Here is a 6,480-nt window from a genome sequence, read left to right on the forward strand (position 1 = left end):
AATTTAGTCTAGCCAATCATATAAATTTGCTTGATTTTAAAACATAAAAACATTTAGTATTAGAGTAATACTTTGGAAAAAAAATTTTTTCTGTCATCATTTTGCCATTTTTTCCTCAGAATTAACAGATAATATTCTTAACTACTGTCATATTTTTGTATTCCATGAACAAAAGGGTGTGAAGGTGACAGTGTTAAATGCTCATTTGAACCATTCAGGTAGCCATTGGAAAATTTGGATAGATAAGTCTTTTTTTTTGAGATAGAATTTAACTCTTGTTGCCCAGGCTGGAGTGCAATGGCGCGATCTCGGCTCACTGCAACCTCTGCCTGGCGGGTTCAAGAGATTCTCCTGTCGCAGCCTCCTGAGTAGCAGGGATTACAGGCACCCGCCACTACACTCGGCTAGCCACTACACTCGGCTAATTTTTGTTATTTTTAGTAGACATGGCTTTTTTTTTTTTTTTTTTAATTTATCTTCAGGTTGATGGCCTAAGCATATATTTTGGTTTTCTTCAACTCCTATCTGGCTTTTTTCTTTAGTCTAAAAATCAACTGCTGCTGTGTTTTAAAATGTTATTTAATACTTTTCACTCTTAAAGTAAGTAGGCAGAGAAGAATCTTCATTAAAAAGTACAGAATGGTGGGATTCTGGCAATAATTTGGTGTTTATCTGCGAGGTTGTTCCCCATGTAATGATCCTGTTAAAATTAACTCTTAACAGTACTTACTTCATGAGGGAAATTTTAGCAGGAAGGATTAACCTTTTGAGTTTATGAAGCCGGTGTAAGTGCTTCAGCATTCCTCATTGGTCCACTTATTGAGTGATCCTTATTGAATGCCTGCTGTGTCAGGCAGTGCTGTAGAGGCTAGAGACAGGGTGGTAAACAAGAATGACCATGTTATGAACCTTACTGGACATGAGTGAGGGGCTAGAGGATATGATGAATTTTATTTCTTTTTCTTGTGGTAGTTGTGGGTTGTTAATTCTGTGGGATAAAATGTGGTGCTAACAAGGCTAAGGATAGGCAGGGTTGGAGTTTTTTGTATAAGAAATAGAATTGTTATTCCATGACCCGAGTAGAGAGATGGAGCTAAGCAGCATCCAGTTCCTGGCCCAGCACTACCCTCCTGTTGGTCTCTGCACGTTGACTCTGTATTTCCTGGCTCTGCACCATCTGCTGTTTCTGAGGAGTATATGCTCTTCTCAAGACGCTCAGCACTCCTGGCTTTCACAGAATGCTTTAATAAATGTTAGATCCAGACTTCCTTTGACCCTGGAGTCAGCTTGATAAAGAGTTCCATTGGTGGGTCCTTCTCAGATCCTCTGTTTAGTCCTCTGAGAGGTGGGTGGTAGTACCTCCCCTGCCTATGGAACAGGGAAGGCATTATGAAGAGCAAACAAGTGGATCCATACGAAAGCACCTTGTGGCCGGGCGCGGTGGGTCACGCCTGTTAATCCCATCACTTTGGAAGGCAGAGACAGGCGGATCACCTGAGGTTGGGAGTTCGAGACCAGCCTGACCAACATGGAGAAATCCTGTCTCCACTAAAAATACAAAATTAACCAGGTGTGGTGGTGCATGCCTGTAATCCCAGCTACTTGGGAGGCTGAGGTAGGAGAATCTCTTGAACCCAGGAGGTGGAGTTGCAGTGAGCCGAGATTGTGCCATTGCACTCTAGCCTGGGCAACAAGAGCGAGAATCCATCTCAAAAAAAAAAAAAAGAAAACAAAACCGCCTTGTAAATTGCCTTGCTGCTATACAAACTTAGGGGGTAGGGGTATTTCCAGTCTCACAGCTGGGTGACTTGAACCCTAAGGGGTAACAAATCTAGAAGAATATGGATAGAACTGCTCAAGTCCATCTTCTGGACTTAAAAAAATAATTCAAAGAACATATCTTATTGAAGAGAGCACATTATCATTATTTGCATTTCTAGTCCTTTCATTTAGAAATATGTGAACATGAACTTGGTTTTATATTCTTCCAGACAAGCTGAGCAGCGTCCAAAGCATTTTATCTCATTTTAGCCTTAAAACTCCTCCATGAGGATAGTCACAGTGTAATCACTGTTTCATAGACTCTTACTTAGCTCTAGGGAGGGGCTCTTGAAATCTTTGAGTCCAAGTTCCTTTTTTTTTGCCAGGTGTGGAAGCAGGCCCAGTGCAGAGGGTCTGATTCAGCCTCCCTGCTCGCTGTGGCTGAGGAGCTAGCCCTGAAATCACCTGACTTAACAACCCTGTGCTCTTTTGACCAGAACTGGTGCTTATCCTAAATCTGTGACCCAGCTGATTAAGAAACTAAAAAGTCATAGATTTATCATGGTTAAGCAATTAATGTGTACAAGATCTTCAAACTCCTAGTCCAGGACTTTTCATCTCACCAAGCTGGTTCCTGGGGGCAAGAAAGGTCTGTGCAACTTCTAACATTCATTGAAATTTTCTGTGGAAGCTAGAAGTGCTCAGTGCCTTGAGAAGAGTGAGAACTCCTCAAGAATTGTGGATGGCTTATAGACAGGAAGAAATACAGAGTCGATGTGTGTTGTGCAGGGAGCTGGGGATGGGAGATGTTTCTGAGAAGAGACCACCAGTCTTAGTGGAGTACTGTCCCTACAGGAAGGAACCCTGGAGTTGTCAGAGTCACCAAGAAAGTTCTTTGCATTTTGATAGACTGCACAAGGCTTTTGAAGATTCAGTGGAAGGAACAGGAAGGGAGTTAATAGGAAGGAAGCTAATGCCTGACAGAAGCCATCTTCTCCAGTAATAGTGAGAAGGGACTGATCTCAAAAGCTAGAAAAAAAGGAAATGGTTTTAAAAGCATTTTCTTTAAATATTGCCATGAAGATTGTGTTTCAGGTTTACATTTACATATTGTCAGATTTTTAAAAGAGAAAAAAAAAGTGTATCTTTAACAGACAAGTGAAACCTCCCTGAGAAGGTAAAAAGCAGTCCTTGCAAAGCAGTTCAACGTAACAACATGGAAAGCTTTGCAAAGGGGCCTTCACTGGAGCTGTAGTTCTGCTTTTATGAATTGTGACTTCAGGGAGGAGCAGAAAAAAACCATGACAAAAGCAGGTGGAAGAAGAGATGGAGAAAATTTGCAGAAGTAGAGGAGTTCACTTGCTGCTTTGATAGAATTGTTTTAAATTGTTAGTGGCTGAAAAGGACTGAATCTGCCTGTGCCATCTTTGTGAGAGTATTTACTTTTCCAAATCATTGTATCCTCTATTGACTCCTTAATAATCATTTAGGTTATATGACTTCCAGAACTTTATTTTGAAGATTTATTCCAATTTTCAGTTATCTGAATGATGAGTCCACAGTTAGGAGCTCTGTATTTTCCATGAAAAGCTTATTTAGCCTAGCTGACTTTATACAATTTATTTAATAACTGAAACGTTTATCTTTTTTGCCATAAAACCAAGACCAATATTTGTAAGGTATATAGATGGATGATCATTACTGGTATTTCAGGTGGAACCTGAAAGATAAAAATTTAATAAAAGCAAAGGAAAAATGAAATTAAGTTCAAAACCTGTTTTAAAGTCTTTGCTTCTCAGTTTATATATCTAGCTTGCCCCTTGTGTTTTTGGTGTGTGCTAATTAAGTGCTAAAAGTGGCCTTCAGTTAGTGCACTAGTGTACTAGTCTATAAGATGTGAGGGCACAGAAACTTTCAAAAGAGAAGCAGTGAAGTGTAAACTAGTACCCAGAACTACAAAATGATGCCGAGAAGTACTTCTCTGAAATTAAACTCACGAGCATTTTTAAAATTTACCATCACAGTTCTATACTTATAAAAAGAATATTTCTTTTCTCCCTAAAGAGATATGTTCCTGGTAGTTAAATGTGGATGACTAGCCTAATTTCTTATAACTGTTCTAAAGTTATGTTATATGAAAGTGAGAGGGAGAACTTCTAAATTATGGATGAGGCCCTCAGAGTAGGATTATTTTAAATGAGATTTTGTTTTGAGATAAGGTCTCACCTACATTGGAATGCAGTGGTGTGGTCATTGCTCACTGCAGCCTTGAACTCCTGGACTCAAACAATCCTCCCACCTCCGCCTCCTTAGTAGCTAGGACTATAGGCATACATCACCATGCAGGGCTACTTTTTTCATTTTTTGTGGCAATGGGGGTGTCGCTCTGTTGGTCTCAAACTCCTGACCTCAAGTGATCCTTCTGTCTAGGCTTCCCAAATTGCTGGGATTACTGGTGTGAGCCACTGCACCTAGCCCTTAAATGGCCTTTCAAATCTCCCAAAGAGTGAGAACAAAATTTACATATTCACTAAGCACTTCTTATTCACTGAAGGGAACTGACTTCAAAAGTGCAGGAAGTGCCTTTCCTTATCCCCACAGACTTGAATTTCTAGGGCTGGGTAGAGACTGCTGTTCTGGCCTGTGTGTCACTCAGCCTTGGGGTAGGGGATTGCCTAAGGGGAGGGAGAGGGTTAACCAGCAGGTGTTAACCACATTGGCAGCTGTTGAAGCTGCCAGCTCACTTTAACTTCTTGGTCAAAGATGCCAGATCCTAAAAGTGGGGGAAGTGGGAGCTGTTTGTAATGTGTGCATTGATAAGATGTTACAGCCTTCAGAGGTATGAACGGATGGAAACCATTTCACTCCAAAAAACGCAGGTTGCTGGTCTCCTAAGAGCGCAAACCTTTGTTTGAGCAGGTACAAAATACAGACCTTATAGACTTTAGCAGAATCATGTCTACCCTGGTGACACAAAATTGTCACTTTGACTTAAATCTGGTTATTTTATACAGAAACACTGCACTTGGTGTAACCTATTTGGTAGAAAATATCCAAGTGTCACAAAAGTTCTGCAAGTGTAACTTCCTGCTTACTTTAATTCATGAATAGCAGTTTAAATTCACTTTAAATTCAACAGAGCTAATGCCTCTGGCCTCCTCTACAAAGATATCACAGGAAGAGATTATTGCAGCTTCTATTTCAATGGCTTTTCCTTAAAGTGAGCACTGAAAGTATAAGTGAGTGGGTGGTTAGGAAACTGTTAGTAGTTAATGTCGTCTCTAAACTGCAGAACTCTGGAAATGAAAAATATCTTGGCTTCACAGCAAAATGTTTGAATGTTACGCCACTCAGGCGCAAACTGAGCAAGACCTGCAGAGGGCCGGTGAGCACAGCTTCCATATTATCTCATTTTGAACGCCATTATAATGAGACTTTGCAAAGATCCACAAATAGTTAGCTTTTGGCTTAGGTTATACTGTATAAGACTTTAATTATACTAAGGGTCCGGTAAAAATCTTTCCCATCCTCCTTAAAGATAAAACAAGAAGCGTTGTCTCCTCTATCAACATTTTAGCACGTTTAATTTCGATGAGATCATCAATTTGATTGATAACAAATCATTACAGAACAGTTTAAACAAGTCTAAATTTCTCTTGATGTTAACGACTTACAATCACCTTTATGTTAGGTCTTAAAGCTTTATTATCCTTAAATACAACTAGCATAGTGAACCATTAAACTCCAGAGTGATCTGAAATGATATTGATTGGGGTGGCAGCCAAAATTTTAAGGTGCCTGCCTGCATTGCTTTTTACATCTTTACACTGAATGCACGTGTAATTTTTAAAATAATCATTAATTTTCCAGTCGAACCATCTCTCTGGCCTCTTTCCCTAGTGCTCTTAAATTCTCACCATTTGGGCATACACACGTTCTCTTCCAACTAGTATTAATTTCGCTGGTAAATTTAAGTAGTTCCAAGCATAAGCTTACTCCACCGGAGGGAAAGGCTACCAACGTGAAACTTGTGGGCAGAGGACTGCGCCTCCGACCTGGCTGCGTCTCCTAGCCTGGCTTCCCTCCTGCCGGGTCTGCATCGCTGCCCGGCCGACCCCGAAGGATGCAACTCTTTTGGTCCGGCTCCCCAAGTGCCGTGGACTTGGTGACCCACTTCGCGCGTCGGGCTGAGGCCACGAGGGCAAGGGACTTTTTCTGTCCCCGACTCACGGCTGGAGCCCCCATCCTGCCGTTCGGACCCGTGCGGGCCTCGGAGGAGTGTCCCGCAGCGGACCCCCGCCCAGGAACCCCGCAGGCAAGCGAGACGGGCGCCCGGGCCAGTTCTCTGCCCCTCGCCCCTCGCAGGGACCCTGCCCGCCCCGCTGACCGGCCCCACGTTGCCAAATAGCTCAAATGCTTGTCATATTTGCGGTCGCGCGACTCCGCGGGCTGTGCACGCGCTGCACTCGCCGCCGCCTTTGTCACCAGCCGCTTCGTCATTCGCCTGAGCGCTTCTAGAGTGTGGGGGGCGTTACTAGTGGCAGTGGTGGTCCTCAGGCTGGAGTGTCTCCTTCTCTCTCTCCTCCTCTTTCAGCCTGTCCTTACGAGAAAATAGGGGCGCGCCGGCCCGGGAGGGAGCTGGGGGCGGCGCTGCCACCCGGCGACCCCTGCGCTCCGTCGCCCCTTCCTACTCCTCCGGCGGCCGCGGCCAGGCTCGGC

At 43.0% G+C, this 6,480-nt stretch overlaps 1 protein-coding gene across 1 annotated transcript in view; it reads left to right on the forward strand.

Annotated features, from left to right (window-relative positions):
• The window catches only part of SERTAD2 (SERTA domain containing 2), a 31,574-nt gene that overhangs the window by 6,778 nt on the left and 18,316 nt on the right, over positions 1–6,480 (forward strand). The gene's annotated exons all lie outside the window — the stretch shown is intronic.

Source organism: Colobus angolensis, unplaced genomic scaffold, assembly GCF_000951035.1.
Source record: "Colobus angolensis palliatus isolate OR3802 unplaced genomic scaffold, Cang.pa_1.0 Scaffold24, whole genome shotgun sequence".
NCBI classification, from domain to species: Eukaryota; Metazoa; Chordata; class Mammalia; order Primates; family Cercopithecidae; genus Colobus; species Colobus angolensis.